This window comes from Mus pahari, chromosome 10 (assembly GCF_900095145.1).
Source record: "Mus pahari chromosome 10, PAHARI_EIJ_v1.1, whole genome shotgun sequence".
NCBI lineage: Eukaryota > Metazoa > Chordata > Mammalia > Rodentia > Muridae > Mus > Mus pahari.
The window spans coordinates 52,363,780-52,383,011 of NC_034599.1; the positions used below are offsets into that span (position 1 = coordinate 52,363,780).

Here is a 19,232-nt window from a genome sequence, read left to right on the forward strand (position 1 = left end):
CTTTGCTGGGTCATATAAAGTTTGCAAGACCAAGGGGCCTCTCTCCCCAATGATGGCCGATTAGGCCATCTTCTGCTACATATGCAGCTAGAGACATGAGCTCAGGGGGTACTGGTTAGTTCATATTGTTGCACCTACAGGGTCAAATCCTTTCTTAATAAACTCTCACTCTCTCTTTCCATAAGTGGTATAAGGTGACCTGTGAAAATGGTCATCTCTACCCTGAGTCACAGAATCATGGTGTCAGTAACTTCATACTATTGTGCTCACTTTAAGAACTCACCCATGAAACTGCTCAAGGTTCCCAGGCATGGTTTCCAGGGCACGTATGCCCAGAAAGCCAACAAGTATCTCTAAGCTGTCCCTTTAAAATAGCAGTGAGCATCATTCTGAAGGCCCAGTAGTGGAGTAGATGTGCCCAGGCCAAGAAGTGCGACTGGACACAGGGTTAAAGAGAATATTGAATTTTTTTTAAACCAGAATTGGTCTAGGAAGTAGAGACAGAAGTTTCAGGAAGTTCAAGGTCATAGTTGGGTTATGTTTTGAGTCTGAGAACATCTTGGGCTGGGGAGGGGGGGTGCGGGTTGCTGAAGAAATTAGCTCAACAATTAAGTGCAGGTACTGGTCTTGCAGGGGACCTGAGTTTGCGTCCCAGCAACCACATCAGAAGACTTAGAGCCTTGAGTAAGTCTAGACATCCAGAAATCTGGCCCCTCTAACCTCCAAGGACACTTATGCTCACATGCATATACCTGTGCAGACATACACACATAATTGAATAAATCTTTCAAAAAAGCAAAACAATAAGAAGCTCATTCCTGTAGCCCTAGCATGTGGAAGGGCCTCAAGAGGAAGGGGGCGGGGGGAGTGAGCACTTGCAAAGAATAAAGCAGAAACTGGTATGGCACCTTTAATCTCAGCACTTCTTCTGGAGGCAGAAGCAGGCAGACCTCTGTGAGTTCAAGGCCAGCTTGGTCTACATAGCTAGTTCCAGGATAAACAGGGCTACATAGAGAGACACTATCTCAAAAAACAACCAAACAATAACAAAAAGGAGTAATACAGAACCTAAGGATTTCAACCCAGATTCTTGGGGTTTGTTTTGTTTTGTTTTGTTTGTTTTTCAAGACAGGGTTTCTCTGTATAGCCCTGGCTGTCCTGGACTCACTCTGTAGACCAGGCTGGCCTTAAACTCAGAAGTCCGCCTGCCTCTGCCTCCCAAGTGCTGGGATTAAAGGCGTGCACCACCACCCAGCCTCAACAGTCATCCAACATAGCCAACTGGGCAAAATACCCAAGATGCACCACTGTCTACACAGACCTCATGACTGGCTCAACACATGCATAAGCCCCCCTGCCACACTGAGATTCTCACAAGAGGAACAAAACAGTCCTGAGTCAGGAAGCAAGAAGGTCTCTCAGAAGAAACAAGACTTTATTGCATTGGAATAAAGTCAATGTAAAATAAATACAAACAAGTAAAATAAATATGAATCCTAACTCTACTTCAAAAAATAAGAAATAAAAAGGAGGGAGGGAGGGAGGGAAGGAAGGAAGGAAGGAAGGAAGGACAGACAGATAGGCATGTGGCATGGCGGGTAAAGGCCCCTGCCATCAAGCATGACATCCTGAGTTCCCTAGAACTCACAGGCCAGAATAAACAAACTGATTCCTGAAAGTTGTCCTCTGGCCTCCATAAGTATGTTGTAGCGCGCACACGCACACACACACACACATACCAAATAATGAAAAAATACACAAAAGATTTATTTAATGTGTTGGGTGTTTTGCCTGCGCGTATGTCTGGGCACTACAAGTGTGCAGGCCCTGTGGAGACCAGAAGAGAGTGTCAAATCCCCTGGAACTAGGGTTACCATGTGGGTGCTGGGAACTGAACGAACTGAATATGGTCCTCTCTGGAAGAGCGGCCAATGTTCTTAACCACAGAACCATCTCTTCAGTCCAAAAAAAAAAAAAAGAATTTAGCTTATGTGTATATGTGATTTGCGTGCATGAATGTATGTACAACAGATGTATGCCTGGTACCTGCCACCGCCGGAGGAGGACACTGGAGCCAGTCACTGGAGGTACAGATGGTTGTGAGCCACCATGTGGGTACTGGGAACTGAACCCAAGTCCTCTGAAAGAGCAGTCATTGCTCTTAACCACTAAATCTCTCCAGCCCCAAGAAAAACCTTTTTAAATAAAGAAATAAAACCTTTCCTATTAATGAGTACAGATCTATCTTAATCTTTTTAATGACTGCCCAACTAGGTCAACAGTGGCCATGGCCAGAGCAGTCAGGTGTGACTGACCCGACACTCAGAAGGTTACAGCGTCCAGGAAGCAGCACAGTGAGAGACATGCTACCAAGAAACTGGGAAAATCTGAGTGAAAAGAAGAAATGAGTCAAGGAGCCGAAGGGATGGAATTGGCTAAAACCACAGCAGGTGGCTCCCACCTGTCAGCCCCAGGGGATCAGACATCTCTGACCTCCAAGGCACCTGCGCTCACGTGCACATATGTGCACATACCTACAGGCAGACACACACACCTGCACACAATCAAAAATAAAATCTATTTTTAAAAAAATCCAGGCTTGATGGTGCATGCCTATTGTAACTGCACTTGGGAGGAGAACACAGGTGGCCAGATCCCATCTCAAAACCAAACAAGGCAAGGGCTGGGTCTGTAGCTCTGTCTGCACGCACAAGGTTCAGGGTTCAATCTCCAACCCCCTACAGAATGGGTGTGGTGGGACACACCCATAGTTCCAGCAACAAAGGCAAGCAAGAGATCTGTCCTAGGTCATTATTAGCTACACAGAGAGCTATAGGCCATCCTGTGCTATAAGAGACCTCCCCATACACCCCTCATAACCTGCCAAATAAATAAATAAATAAATTTTTAAAAAGGCTAAGTCAACCCTGGGCTACAGAAGGAGACAAAACTACAACAGTTATGACACTGGTAGGAGGCTTTCTTCCAGGTCAGGAAACATAGCTACCTTAACATACCAGGAGGAAGACATCAAAGAAAGTAGGACGGAGGCTCAGGAGGCAGCAGTGAGGACTGATTGACAGGCAGTGGAACTTTGGGAGACACAAAGGGTCAGTGTCCACCGTAGCATGTAGGGCTTTCCACAAGGAAACCTCCTTGCTAGAATTCAAGAGATGAATGAGACATGCCCAGAGTGGCAGTACATGTCTATAATCCCAGCATTTGAGAAGCAGAGGCAGCAAGATCAATATGGGTCAGACAGCAGCCTGGGCTACATGATGGGACCCTGTCTCAATAGAAAGAGAGAAAGGAAAAGAAAAGGGCTGGAGAGAACCCACATTTTAAGAGCACAGCCAGCTCCTCCGGAGGACCCACGGGGCAGCTCACAACCGTTTCTAACTCCGGGGTAGGGGATCCAACACCCTCTTCTGGCCTCCAGAGGCACCAGGCATGCATGTGATACACAGACACAGTCAGACAAAACACCCACGCCAGAAAATGAAAATAAAATGTTAAAAGTTTAATGCTCTTATTTTTAAAAAGAACAAGAGGGCAGGAACCCGGGCATGGTTCCGTCTCCCCCATCACCCCCATCTCCCCCATCACCCGCATCCTGAGTAAACTTTGGGCTTACAGTCCAGGTTGGACTATTCCTGCCATAGGACAGACTGAAGAGCAGATGAGAATGAGGAAGACTTTCTAGGTGTTTCAGATGACATAAGGTTATGACTAAGACAGGACACCCTGGTGGAAGCAGGTTCACACTGCCCTGATCTAACCCCTTTCTATATTCTGAGTGGAGCATCCAGAACAGGATCTGCTTCTCAGTAGGACACACAGGCAAAATGGCCCAGTGATTGAGGGCATGGAACCCAAGGATGTGAGTGACCAGATGCCAATGAGATCAAGATGGGGTGGCTGAGGGGCACCGCCTTCCCCAAACAGAATGGGATATGGAATGAGAGCATGCTTCCAGAATCAAGGCCCTCCAGAAAAACAAGGTAGACAACTAGGGAAGTGGAGGTAAAAACTAAATCAGAGGCGCCTCAAAGGAGGGTGCTCCCCCAGCTCTGACTGTAGCCTGACCCTTATCACAGGCCTCAAGTCATTTCTCCAAGGTGAGCAGTCAGTCACCTGTGAATGAGCCAGGGCAGAAATCTGGTTTGTTTCTCAAAGGAAGGACTCAGAGGGGCTGCAGGAGGCTGAGATCACAGAACCAGAAGTCTGCGGGTCCTTTGTTCTTAGGACAAGGCCACCTTTTTCTTGGAGAAAGGGGTGATATTGGAAATGAAAGAAATCACTGGCTTTTATAACCAAAACTCTTAATGGAGAATTAGTAATTTGCTCTTCAGGTGAGAATCTTTTGTAGTTAGGGGGTGGGGGAAGCAGGTTACAATGTTTCTGAAAAATGTGGGCTTAATAAAGCATCTTATTATCAAATAAGATACTATCCATAATTGAAATTTTGGGTAGGTTGGTTTTAGTTCTCTTGACACAGGCTCTTGCTAGGTATCCCTGGGTGGCCTGAAACTCACTATTTAGCCCAAACTGGCCTTGAAGTCCCAGCAGTCCTACCTTAGCCTCTCAGCTGCTGAATATGGGCACGGGCCATCACACCTGAGCCAAGAGAACCTGAGTGAAGGCTGTTTACGGAACCTAGACTGTAACACATTCAATTCCAAGTGTTCTCAGCTTGCCAACAAGAGCCCCTCATCTCTGGCACAGAACTGGTCATTCTTCTGTTTGCCTACTGGCTAAGACGGACATTTCTACTTCCTGCTTGACCTCTGACCCTCTTCTCCTGATCTCACTCCCATCTGTAGTCCTGAAGCCCAAAGCTATGAATCATTCTCAAAAACCAGCACTCCCCTGGGCGTGCTATCATCATGCTGCTGCTGACGCTGTGGTGCCCTCCCGCAGGCACAGATCCTGCACCTGGCATTTTAAAGCTTTATGCCAATCATCTACAAATCCCTCCTCCGCACTACAGGCTGAAATTTCTATAACACATTTTGGAGAATACCATGTCTAGCCACTCCAGTGATCCCAAACCAGTAGCCTATCACCTTCACTAACCCTATCACTTCCCACACCTCCTCTGGGACCCTTCCCAAACATTGCTGTTCTGCATCCTACCACATAAATTCTAAAGCAGTCACTGGTGCTGAGCTCACCCATCGGTCTCGTCTTCCATCCCTCACAGGTAGAGGCTGTTTTGATATAGAGCTTTTGCTCAGTAGCCCAGGCTGATCTTAAATGCCCAGTAATCCTCCTGCCTCAGCCTTCTAACTGCTAGGATTACAGGCATGTGCCTTCCTACTGGACTCCACACAACCTGGAGGTTGAACCCAGATGTTAATTTGTTCTGTTTCTTAGTATGAAGTTAGGGGGACAGACCCTGCAGTAGGAAAAAAATCAGGTCCGTGGTGGAGAGAAGATTTCAGATCAGGCCAGAGCAGACGGAGCCCCACACTCACCCCATATTTAAGACTTAAAGCTTGGATATCCTCCCCAGGAAGACTGGTGCCTCCCCTAAAGAGGCAAAGGCCAGCACTTCTGCTAAGCCAGCTGTATCACTTCCTTCAGGAAAGCTTCAGACCCCAGACTGACAGCAAGGCAGGAAGTGTCGCGTGGAGAGGAGGCCTGACAGGCAGAGAGGAAGAGGGAAAAGGGAGAACTCAGAGGGTTCTCTTAAACTAGAACAAGACCCTTCCTCAAGGGAGGTCACTATTTAGTCCACTTATCTTGTCCCTAGAGAAAGTGTTAGCAGAAAGATAACCAGAGAGGGGTATCAACTTGTTCAGCAGTGACCAGCCAAAGAGGGGGCTAAAGAGACAACCACACTGGAGCTGGAGAGATGGCTCCGTGATTAAGAGCCCTGACTGCACTTCCAGAGGACCAAACTTTCCCCAGTACCCACATGGCAGCTTACAACCATTTGTAACTCCATGGGCTCCAACGCTATTGTCTGAGGACACTGCACACAATGGTGCACATACATGCAGGCAAAACACCCATATATACGTATATGTAGATTACAATTTAAAAACATAAAGGAAAGAAAAATAGAAATGGCCACAAGTCCCAGGACTCCTGAGCCCCTCTATTAACACTCCATTTTCGATGGCCCATCCCTGACATGGTTCTCTCTCAGAAATGGAGAACTGGCCCTGTCTTTCCAAGTTCCCACAGAAGCTAAACTAGCAACCCCAAGCAAAATCTCTCTGCCAACCGTGGCCCTGCCAGAATCGTCTCCCTCTTTCACGGTCCTGATGGAGGAGACATAATGGGTAACGCATGGGTTGCAAATTTCTCTAGACCATCCCTCCCACACACACACCACAGACAGGCTGGGGTGGGGCAGCAGCGCTTCATGCCCACCTCTGAACTTTTGTCCATTACCTACCTAAGATGCCTCTCTCGCCTCTGCCTCCTTCCAAATCCCATCTCCAAAAAGTCTCCTCCTGACAGCCGCTGCCTCTTCTCTCTGTCTCCAGCCCTGGCCTTTTCTGATCTCCTCAAGTCGGCCTTTAACAACCAATTATCAGTCCTAGTCTCACTTGACTCCCCCAGACTCCAGATCAGGAGAACCCCAAGGCAAGGACGGGGATTGGTTCTTACACATCTCCCCTCCTTCCTCGTGACTGACTGGTGCTAATGTTGGATGCGCTACATCCAGCACCCCCATCCCACTCCCCAAAGCCCTGGTGGTATCCGGGGCCCTAGGCAGTGCACCCATCCCCCTCCTCCAAAAACCAGAGTGCTCAGACCCGCGGTACAAAGGTCGGCCTCCCAGGCATGAGTACAACTTGGGTCCACCTGCAGGTGCCTTTTGTGATGCCACGGTCACCAGATTTCAGACGTCCCCATCCCCGGCCGCGTGCGCCATCCCAAAAGGAGAAGGCCGGCTTTCAGGGAATGCCAGGTGGAACTCGGGGTTTGTGGGGTGGAGGGCCCAAAGCCCAGGCTCCATCTAAGGGCCTGACGTCACCCAAATCCCGGGCTCCCTCTGCGGGGACAGGGAATGAGGAAAGAGGGATGGGGAGGAGAATTTAGGGGTGTACAAGGAGCTCTTACCACCCCAAGCAGGAAAGGTCACCTCGACTCCCCACCTCTCCAGCAGCTCGACCTGCCCCCTCAAATGAAGAGGGACGCTTTGAAGGCAGAAAATTGGAGCCGCTGACACCTCTCCAACCCAATTCGCAGCTTCCCTCCTCGGGGCTCCAGGCCCAGGACTCACCAGCCCCGACCGCTCGGCTGCAGAAAGGTAGTCGCGCTGCGCCGCGCCGAGCTGCGCTGCACCCGGCGATCAGGCGCGGAGCGGGCCGCCAGCGGCTCCCGGATTGGGGGCGGGGAGGGTGTGCGCGCGTCCGAGGCGGGCCCGCGCGCTCCCGGGCCGCCCTGCCTGCTGCAACCACTCTCGCGAGACTCCCACTCCGCTCGTAAGGCTGTTCCACTAGCGCTCGCGAGAAGGAAGGCACCGGCGCCTCCGCACCTTGCAGGAGCTGTCCGTGGTGCTAGATATTCGGCCAGGCCTCGTTCGGGTGCTAGGTGGGCACCTTGGGGACAAGAGCACAGTGAGTGCATAGAAAGGAGAAACGTACAGTAGTGCCAGCAACCAGTGCCTCATCTTCCAAATCTGCAAAGTGGGGAGAATAACCCCCATACCAATCACAGGGACCTGTAGGATGTACCGGGAAAGAGTAAGAGCCAGCTTGATGAGGGGCTGGAGAAATGGCTCAGTGGTTAAGTGTACTTATTGAGCTCTTACAAGGGGTTGGGGTTTGAGTCCTAGCACCCATATGGTAGTACCATAACCCCAGTTCCAGGGGATCCAAAAGGCATGCACATGGTGTACACACGTGGATGGAGGCAAAACATTTATACATATGAAATAAAAATAAGTAAATCCTTTTTTTGTAAAGAAATAGATAGCTTGATAAAATGAAATAAGAAATAGACATAGAGCCAGGCATGGTGGTGCATGCCTTTAATCTCTGCACTTGAGAGCCAGAGCCAGGCCCGTCTCTGGAAGTTCAAAGGCAGCTTAATCGTCATAAGTTCCCGGACAGCTGGAGCTACCTTGGAGAGAGACAGAGACAGCGAGGCAAAGAGAGACAGAGAGAGCACGGGAGTATAGTGTTGATTCATATCAATAATCCTAGCCCTTCCAAGACATAGGCAATGGGGTCAGTGCAACTTCAAATCCAGTTTTTCTACACAGCAAGTGGGCAAGTACCAGACTACCAGGATACACATGAGCTACTGTCCCAAAAAGGAAGAAGAAAAAAAAAAAAGGAATAGAAGGATAAGGAATAGCTCTGAAAAAAAGAGGGAAAAAAACAGAAGGAAGGAGATAATAATGTACAGATGTTAACAGCAAGAATGAGAAGGGACCAAGGTAAATGCTTACAAGTGCAGAATTAGTGTAGCTCCGAGACTCCTTGGAGACATGGGCCTGGGGTGGAAAGACAGGCTGCCATTGTGAGTGGTGTTTACATAGTAAAACCCTGTGGGTTCTCCACAGCCAAGGCCATCCCCTGCCCTGCCAACCAATGGCTTCGATCCCTCACCCACACCACCCTGGGCCTGGAAGAGGGCTTCAGTGGGTGGGATACACTGCAGGGATTCTTTGCCCAGACTAAGGGCCCATTGTGTGGCTCTAGCCTGCCAGCACTGGGGCCTCACCCCCACAGCTGGCCTGGGAAGGGAGGGAGAGGAGAAGAGCAGACAAGAACAAGTGCAGAAGAGTCCAGAAGGAGGCTGAGCTGGCTGAGCAGGAAGCAGCAGAAGCCACCAGGCCAGCCAGAAGGAAGAGCCCTAGCTTACCAACTGAGAACCTGGTTCTCTTTTAGATCTGTCCTCAGTACACACACGTGATTGCTTACTCTATGATAGCTTGTTCTACGGCCGCTATATTTTCAGTTTCTTTTTAATTTTTCATTATTATTTTTATGTATAAAAATTATATATAATTTTTCATTGTTATATTTTGTGTGGGGTGTTTTGCCTGCATATGTGTCTGTGCACCATATAACCTGCAGTGCCTGTGGAAGTTGGAAGAACACGTGGGACAGTCGTCCAGGGACTGGAGATGGTTGTGATCTGCTATCACTCAGGTGATGGGCATAGACCCTGGTTCCTCTGGAAGAGTAGCCAGTGCTCGTAACCACAGGGCCATCTCTCCAGCCCCTGGACTTCCAGTTTCAAATGATTGAGCATGTCAGGCAGGAGGTGAGCAAAGGCAAAGGAAAAACAGCAAGTAGCAGGTGCAGGGTAAACATCAGGACATCAGGCTGACAACATCCAGCAGAGGCGGAGTCAGGGGACAGCCATGCTGTAGCTTCCCCCACTGACAGGGTCTTCATCAAAGAGGTCCTGGCTTCCTGTTCACACAGTAGGCAGATTTACACCACGGGACAAACCGGTCACATCTGGGGAAAGTGTACCTTCCGGCTGTGCTCAAAGCACAGTGCTTTTACTCTTGGGTTATTTTGCTCTACTCTCTGCCTGTCACAGAAGCAAGGGATCAGCCTGCCCCCAGAGAAAGGGCTTTAGCGGGTAGTGGGCACTTTATATAAGATTGCTTGGGTCGCCGGGCAGTAGTGGCACATGCCTTTAATCCTAGCACTTGGCAGGCAGAGGCAGGCGAATTTCTGAGTTTGAGGCCAACCTGGTCTACAGAGTGAGTTCTAGGACACCCAGAGCTATACAGAAAAACCCTGTCTTGAAAAACAAAAAAAACAAAAAACAAAAAACAAAAAAAAAAGAATGCTTGGGTCAAGAATTCTAGATGGCGCACGCCTTTAATCCCAGCACTCGGGAGGCAGAGGCAGGTGGATTTCTGAGTTCGAGGCCAACCTGGTCTACAGAGTAAGTTCCAGGACAGCCAGGGCTATACAGAGAAACCCTGTCTCGAAAAACCAAAAAAAAAAAAAAAAAAAAATTCCAGGGGGGAATCCACCCTGCATCCAGTTTCTCAATAAAGGTTAACAGCACATGACAATCGATCAGTATGTTTTGTATTACATCATTACTGACTATCCCTGAAATAAACCAAGTTTATACTAGTTACAAAACTATGGGGACTACCAATGAACTTATGAGGCCTGAGAGAGACCACTTGGACAAAAGAGGATCTGGGATGATAACACTCTCTCAGGATGAATATCTGGATTTCACATGGAACTGGTAAGAAGAGATAACTTGTGGCTCATATGGGCCATTTAGAGAAGATGTTGGTGTTCTCGTATAATAACTATACTATTCATAAATAATTTTCCCTTGATCACTCAATCGAGACTCTTAATCGATTTTAAAAAATGAGATAGGGGACTGGATAGATGTCTCAGTGATTAAGAGCACTGGCTGCTCTCCCAGAGGTCCTGAGTTCAATTCCCAGCACCCACATGGTGGCTCTCAACCATCTGTAATGGGATCTGGTGTGTAACCTCTTCTGGTTTGTCTGAAGACATTGTGGCACTTTCGTGAATGGAGGGGAATAATTGTGTCATAGTGACCATCATTTAAACAAATGCTTGTTTAACCAGCATTTGCCGATCACTTACAAGAAGAAGCAACATAGAAGATGGGCAGAAGAGGTAAACTGCCCCTTCCTCGAGTGTAAATGTGAGTCAGATGCTTGTCCCCCGTGGCCTGCAGTTATGGGAAATAGCAATAAAAATCACAGGATCCAAGCTTCAGTGGTTTGTGAAGATAAAATGAAATAACACACGGTCTTAGTTTCTTTGCTTGTTGCTGTGATAAAATGTTCATTCAAAAACAAGAGATGAAACAGACAGACAACAAAAACAAAAACAAAAAACTTGCCACCAAGCCTGAGGACCTAAATTCAATCCCCAGAAACCACTGTCGGAAGGAGAGAACTCCTTCCAAAAGTTGTCCTCTGACCTCCACATGTGACTTGTTCCACATGAACACTTGCACATGCATGCGCACAACACACACACAGAAAGAGACAGAGAGGCAGGAAGACCGAAAGACAGAGACAGAGAAGTGGCTCAGTGGTTAACAGCCGTAACTGCTCTTCCGGAGGACCAAGGTCAATACATATGAGAAGCAGATGAAATCCTGAATGAATATGTATTATTGTTATGAACACAGCCATATCAAAGACCCCAGTGTCTCAGATATATAGAAATGGCAAAGCCTCTCCCTGATACAACTAAAGGTGTTCAGGAACTTTTAACCTTTAGCTATAGCCAGGATGTGCACAAAGTATCAACTGCAGCATCCTCATCTACACATTGACCACAGCTTCCTCCTCCAGATGAGGCTGCTCTTCTATAGAGATCTCCTGGAACTCATGGAAATTAGCTAACCAGCCTTCTCCTCATTTGCTGCATATAACAAATGTGCTGGGTATCCAGGCTGTTGTTGGTCCATCAGAGTGCAACAGCCTATCCAATCCCAGCTTTTCTGTATGTGTGCCTGTCATTTCTCCATTCCTCAGAGACCCAGTTAGGTCAGTCCCTAAGCTGTGCAGGTCATGACATATGTAAATAAAAATGAACATTTTTTTAAAGGAAGGGAATTCCCTACAGGCATGCCAAGAGGGCCATTTCCTGGGTAATTCCCTGTTCTATCAAGCTGACAATTAACACTAATGATTACACACATTTAGACATACGTTACATATGAGACAGTATCTGGTGCATAATAAAGTCAATGAATATTTAGTTCCTACTGTGTACCAGCAATGGGAATGTGTGTTTCTTAGGAAGAAGTGGGAGAGCCACTTTTGAGCCAAACCATGTAATAACATTAACATTTCAAGCTTGAGGGATGTCATATCTGCTCCCATGCCTTTACTCAAAGTATGTCATAAAGCTAGACCTAAAATGGGTCCAGAGAGGAATGCTCCTCATGCAGGATGATGGGGAAAGTCACATGACAAATAGTAATGTTTAATCCCATTGTAGGGAGGGACAAATTATTAGGAACATCAATCTAGTCAGTCACCCACAGGGCCAGCTCCAAGCTCTTTATCTTCCTTGAGTAGCTATGGACAAATGTGGCATGCCCATCCAAGGATCTCCAGGACAACATCGACATTACAGATCAATAATCAAGTGAGAATATCAGTTTTTTTCTGAACCTTTGATCCATCAAAGGAGATGCTAAGCCTTGTACCTACCTTATGAAGCGACCACTAACATCCCCATTTATAAACGAAGCAGTGAACACCAGAGAGGTGGTCAGTCCACCCAAGGAAACAGGACAGATGGAGCTAAGAAAGGGATGATCCACTATTTGTCTTAGATCTATTTAATTTGTTGTATGTGTATACGTGTTTTTCCTGCATGTATATATCTTTGTACCACACATGTGCCTGGTGCCCTTGGAGGCCAGAAGAGGACATCAGATTCCTTGGAAGTGAAGTTCCAATGGTTGTGAGCCACCATGTGTGTGCTGAGAATCAAACCAGGGTCCTCTGAAAGATCAGCCAGTGCTCTTAACCTCTGAGCCATCTTTCCAGCCACTGTCTTTAGGCTGGGTGTGGTGGCTACTATTAATTGTCAACTTGATGTGATCTAAAAATCACCCAGGAAGGGAGCCTCAATGAAAGATGGTCTGCATTAGGTTGGTCTATAGCCACGACCACTGAGGAGTATCTTGATTTTGTTAATTGAAGTGAGAAGACCCATACACTGTGGCACCACTCCCTAGCAAGGGACCCTGAACTATTAAGAGTGGAGAAAGGAGTTTAAGCAGTAGCACAGATGCATTACTTCATTGCTTCCTGCTCTTGGTTGTGAATTTAATGTGAATAACTGTCTCTCTTAAGTTGCTTCTGTCAGGGTATTTTATCTCAGCAACAGGAAACCAAAGAGGCTGTTTTTTTTTCCGAGAGTCAGACTCTGCAGTAAGGGAGTAGATACAAATGATCTGCTTTAAACAAAACAAGGGAGGCAAAGAAAACAATGTAGAAAACAATGATGAATATGTTACTAATGTGGCCAAGCTCTTAAAGAACATGTTACTAATGTAGGCAACTAGAACTTGGCCCTCCCGAGGGTCTTCCTTACTGTATCAAAGACAATTTGGACATTCCCCTAAAGGACTGCTGACTCCTGGCACTTCTGAGCCTAGAACATTCTCAGGCAGAAAATACCAGGAAGTTGCAGTAAAAAAAAAAAAAAAAAAAAAAAAAAAACATGAGGAATGACTAAGGGTTTGGAGAGGGCACTCCGCTGCCTCTGTGATAACCCCTGAAAACCAGTTATTACCCATCCCTGTGAACGTTTGCACTGCGGAGTCTCCTTTTTCTGCAGTGGGAATGTGGATGTGAATAGAACTTAGAACCTTGTGTATTCAAAAGAAGAAGACTCCTAGGGTTGGTGATATAGCTCAGTGGTAGATCTTCAGTTGTCTTTGGAGTCTCGTGTGTGTGTGTGTGTGTGTGTGTGTGTGTGTGTGTGTGTGTGTGTGTTTGGGGTTTTAGTGTGGTGTTTTGTGGGACAGTGAGAGGCAGTACTTGTTTTCTGGTCGAGCGAGACTTACTTCAGGGACCCAGTAGAAACTCTACAAGGGACAGAAAGGTGAGCCATGCTCCCAGACACACAGGTGCCTGACATCATGGAGCCCCCAACTCCACAATTCTGTGATTATCAGTCAGACAAAGTCCCAAGCATTCTGGCTAGACTCCACCATTACAGTTACCTGACAATAGCCAGGTATGCTCTGCCCCACAGCTCCTCTGCAACTGCAAGATAGCCCAGCCCGCTATAAAAGGGGCTGCTTGGCCTGTCCTCTCAATCTCTCTCTCTCTCTCTCTCTCTCTCTCTCTCTCTCTCTCTCTGGTTTTTTGAGAGACAGGGTTTCTCTGTATAGCCCTGGCTGTCCTGGAACTCTGACCAGGATGGCCTTGAACTCAGAAATCCACCTGCCTCCGCCTCCCAAGTGCTGGGATTAAAGGCGTGTGCCACCACTGCCCGGCCCATCCTCTCTCTCTCTCTCTCTCTTTTTCCATCCTCTCTCTCTTAAGCTCTTAACTCTCATGCTCATCTCTAACTCTCCTTCTCCCCTTCTCTCCATGTGGCCATGTCCAGCCTCTTTCTTTTTACCTTCTCTCTTTCTCTCTGCCTTTCTACAATAAAGCTCTAAGACCATAGTCTGTCTCTACTCATCAAGGTCTGCTGTACTTGAACGATGGAATAGGTTTTCCTCTAAAAAGCTGTGTCTAACCTCCTGCCGGAAGGCCTTCCTGCACTCCAGCCATGGACCAGACCAAAGACTCTCTCCTGAGTGGGAACCACCCAGTCTCCCTTCTCCCCTCCTCCTCCTCCTTTTGACCCTGGGGCTGACTGAGCTGCCCCCGGGACCCCACTTTGTTCTCAGCTTTTCTCCATTGTCCAGCGACTTCTGGGATGTCTGGGACTGAGAACCTGTTGTCTCTGGCCTCCATGAGGCCCAGAGACCTCGGACTGCCCCCTGTCCACCCTCCTTGGACTGGGGTCCATGGCTTCACACAGTCAGACACCCACCCGGGGACAAGTGGAGAGCACACATCAGTCCTCCACGTCTGTCCACCCAGAGCACCAGAACTCTGGCAGGACGCAGGTTCTTGCCCACCCCCTTTATTCCCCCACACTTGCTGCGTCCCAGTGTTGGATTAAGATTTATTATATTATTTTATTTATTCTGTATCAACAGTGTATGGAATGTGAATAGCACACAGTTCAGCCAAAGTTGACCTTCTGCTCTCCCTCTGAGCAGATGAAAGACATCTGTCTTTCTTAACTTAGTTTGGACTGTAACCAAACTGTAGTATAAATTTTTACCTATGCCAATTGAAAGGGTGACATACATTAATGAGTTATGAGGACTGTGAAGCCATTTAGATTTATTGGCTGTCTATAGACATTTAAGTCTCCGCCTGTCTCAGAGCTGTTCCCAAATACAGGATCTCCATATGCAAGTTCCCTGTTTTGATCTTGATTTGTTTTTTCTTTTCTGTAGCCAACATTTTCAGGGGATCTCCCTCTGTCAAATAGAATTTTTATCAGTTTGGCTGGAATCCATGGATTTTTTTCTTTTCTGTTGAAAGAAACGCAAAATTTCCTCCCCAGTATATCACACCTCCTTTCTTTCGTTTTGGAATTAGGACGTCTACAGGCTGATCTAGTTCAGCAATCTTTTCTAAAATCCAGTGTATCTTAGCAGTTGTGCTATTTGTTTCATTGACTTTTTAAAAAATTAAAGTCAATAAATCACACTTTAAACCACCTTTGGGAGATACCATCTCCCCTTCTTTTCAATGAGCATACCCTTCAAAGTCCTGTTAGATATTTTTATAATGGCTTTACCAGTAAGCTTGTAAGGTATACCTGTGATGGGTCTTACGCCATAATGTCTAAAATATTATATTCTCATGGAATAATTTGCAAGGGCATTTTAAGGCAGTCATTGTCTCTAACAAATGTGCAATCTCAGAAGCAGAAGCCCATTGGAACTCCAAACATGTATCAATGGTATGATGTATCAACATGTAGATATATCTCAATTTTCCAAACTGTATAAAATGAAACACACAACCCATTGTGTGACAGTGCTTTAAACTAGCATCAATCAGCAGAATCTGGATTATTAACTCAATACTTTGTATCTCTATGGGCTGCCATCCTAATTTCTCAAGCCCCCATAGAATTGTCCCATCTGGAACAATGTTTTTTGATGTTATTATAAGTTCCAGATTGGATTTTTTTTTTTTTTTGGTTTTTTGAGACAGTGTTTCTCTGTGTACTCCTGGCTGTCCTGGAACTCACTCTGTAAACCAGGCTGGCCTGGAACTCAGAAATCCACCTGCCTCTGCCTCCCGAGTGCTCCAGATTGGATTCTTTTTAGTGTTTCCTATTTGATTTAAAGATGCTTTCAACTTCTGTTTTATGGTCTTTAATCTAGTATCTAATTTCTCAGTCTCTTCTTTCTCCAAGTCTGTCTTATTCTGATCTCTCCCAAAAGGACACATAAAAGTGTAGTAGTCATTGAAAAAAACCAGTCATCTGTATGCTGAGAAGTGAAGCAGGATCACGTGGAATCCAGGTGCACTGTGGTACTGTGCTTCCCTCCAGCCCAAATGTAGAAAATGTTTTTCCTTTTTAATCTCAAATCTTCGCCCTAAGGACCAATAAACCAAACCTCAACACTAATACATTAGGTTTTAACTAAAATAGGTAAATAAGGGGGCTGAGGATGTTGCCTTGGTAGCCCAAGGCCTCTAGTTCAGTTCTCAGCACTACATAAAACTAGATGTGGTGGCTCAGGTCTGCAATTTTAATACTTGAGAGTTGATAGCAAGACAAACAGAAGTTCAAAACTATCCTCAACACTACATATCATGTTCTAGGCTAGACAACATAAGATCTGTCTCAAAACAATAAAACAGGCAAATAAAGCTGGAGATGTATCTCAGAGGTAGAGCACTTGCCTGGTGTAGTCAAGGCCTTACATTAAATCCCCAGAAAGGGGGTGACAGGAGCAAACAATCCAGGTAATCGAAATACAAATCACTCCACAGAAGATACAGGGATGGCCATGTGAATACACGCTCTGCATAATTAACCACTGAGTAAGTGTCCACTCACTTACACTCTCTGGGATGATGTGGTGCTAACTGAAAGCCATGTACGTATTGGTGGGGAATGGAGATGCCATGCAAATGCATTACTGACAAGGGGGCAAACTTTGGAAAATGGCTTCTCTATTCCTTAAATTTAATTAATTTTTTGCAATGTTGGGGATCTAAACCAGGGTCTAGTGCACGCTAAGTACGTGCTCCATCACCAAGCCACCCTCCTAGCCTGCCAAAAAAAAAAAAAAAAAAAAAAAAAAGAAAAGAAAAGAAAAAAAGAAAAAAACTAAACATAGGGTCAGATATGTGGTGCACACTCATGAGTCCAGTGCTCAGCTACCAAGGCAGGAGGATGATCAGTCTGAAACCTGTCTGAGCTCCATAGAGAAATCTCATCAAAACAAACAAACAGGAAAGAAAACAATTTGGCCCAGCAAGTATTCCCTTAAGTATAGTCCCAAGAGAAATGAAAACATAGACAAAATGATCGTTAACAATCATTGCAAAACAACTGGAAACAACTACCAACAAAAGAATATGTCATCTTATATTATTTAAAATACAAGCTGTTGCTCTTGCCTAGGACCTAGCTTTGATTCCAGCACCCTTTTGGTGGCTCATAACCAGTTATCCATAACTCCAATTCCAGGGAATAGGATGCCTTCTTCTGATCCCCTCAGACATCAGACACACATAGTACATATACATATATGTGTGCATATGTATGTGTGAAGGCAAAACACTCATAAACATAAAATAAAATTTAAAAATCGAAATAAATAAAATAAGATATTGAATAGCCACGTGGCTTCTGCCTTTAGTTCTAGCACTTAGAAGGCAGAGGCAGATGGATCTCTGTGAGTTCAAGGTCATTCTGGTGTTCATAGTGAGTTTCAGGACATCCAGGGATATATAGTAAAACTCTATCAAAAACATAATAAAATACGCACTTCTGCCCTTTCAGGTCTCCATAGTGGTCGCCAAGAACAATCACTTGACAAAAGTGGGCAAGAAGGGAGCTAAGAAGAACATGATTGATCCGTTGTTTAAGAAAGGCTGGTGGGCTGGTGAGATGGCTGTGCGGGTAAGAGCACCCGACTGCTCTTCCAAAGGTGCAGAGTTCAAATCCCAGCAACCACATGGTGGCTCACAACCATCCTTAACAAGAGCTGACTCCCTCTTCTGGAGTGTTTGAAGACAGCTACAGTGTACTTACATATATAATAAATAAATAAATCTTTAAAAAAAAAAAAAGAAAAAAGAAAGGCTGGTATGATGTGAAAGTTCCAGCATTGTTCAATATCAGAGACATCAGGAAAATACTAGTCTCAAGGAACCAAAATGGCATCTGATGGCCTTAAGGGTCGTGTGTTTGAAGTGAACCTTGCCGATCTACAAAATGACAAAATTGTGTTTAGAGAGTTCAAGCTAATTACTGAGGATGTTCAGGGCAAAAACTGTCTGAGTAAGTTCCCTGACATGGATCTCACCCCCGGGACAAAGTGTGCTCCTTGGTCCAAAAGCGGCAGACCCCTCTGAAGCTCATGATGATGTCAGGATGACTGATGGGCATTTGCTTTGACTTTTCTGGGTTGGCATCACTGACAAATGCAACAAGCAGATACGCAAGGCATCCTATGCACAGCACTAGCACGTCTGCCAGATCTGGAAGAAGATGGAAATCATGACCCGAGAAGGGCAGACTAATGACTTGAAGGAAGTGCTTAATAAACGGATTCCAGACAGCATTGGGAAAGACATAGAAAAGGCTTGCCAGTCCATTTATCCTCTTCATGACGTCTTTGTTAGAAAAGTAAAAATGCTGAAGAAACCCAAGTTTGAATTGGGCAAGCTCATGGATCTCCATGGTGAAGGCGGTAGTTCCTGGAAAGCTACTGGAGATGAGACAGGAGCTGATGTTCAACAAGCTAATAGATATGAACCACCAGTCCAAGAATCTGTTTAAAGTCCAGACTTTCAGTAGTGACAAAAAGTCCCATTTGTGAATAAATAATAATAATAATAATGAATCATATATTATTGAGCAGTAGAATTAAACAATCAACAGACACAAAATAAAGATGAATCACAAAACCAAGTTGGGCAAAATAAGACAAATCAGAAAAATAATTAAAGGGTTGAGGGACTTGCCTAGCACGGGCACCGTCCAGTGCTCCATATCTAGCACTGAAGAAAGAAGGAGAGGAACTCGGAATAAACAGACCTGGATGCAATGGCAGACACCTATAATCCCAGCTGCAGGAAGACTGCACATCTAAGGCCAACCTGGGCTAAATATGAGAACTTGTCTCAAAATGAAAACAGAGAAAGAAAAGGAGGCTGGGAATGTGGCTCAGTTAGCCTAGCACTTGCCTGATATGCACGAAGCCCTAAGGTATATCCTCAGCACCACATAAACCAGAATGGAAGTGTCTACCTGTAACCCCAGCACTCAGAGGTAGATGCAGAAGGTCATTCTTGGCTATGGGATTTCTAGGTCAACCGAGGCTATATGAGACTCTGACTCAAAACAACAACAACAAAAGATATGTGCATTTTACTTTATGTTTACTAAAACCCAGTAAGACTGCTTTCATTTAAAAAAAAAAAAAAGTGGGCTGGTGAGATGGCTCAGTGG

General features: G+C 45.8%; 1 protein-coding gene and 1 pseudogene across 2 annotated transcripts in view; one reads left to right on the forward strand and one right to left on the reverse strand.

Moving 5' to 3' along the window:
• Scamp5 (secretory carrier membrane protein 5) overlaps window positions 1-7,368 on the reverse strand; it is a 24,592-nt gene extending 17,224 nt beyond the window's left edge. Inside the window, exon 1 of one of the 2 annotated variants that reach the window (XM_021207396.1) lies at window positions 7,241-7,368. The gene's annotated coding sequence lies outside the window, so the exon portion shown is untranslated. Of the gene's footprint in view, window positions 1-7,077; window positions 7,216-7,240 lie in introns of those variants that run through there. The other variant, XM_029543379.1, reaches the window with a different exon arrangement.
• On the forward strand, window positions 2,032-18,560 carry LOC110328347 (annotated as a pseudogene).
• Window positions 18,561-19,232: the final 672 nt, after the last annotated feature.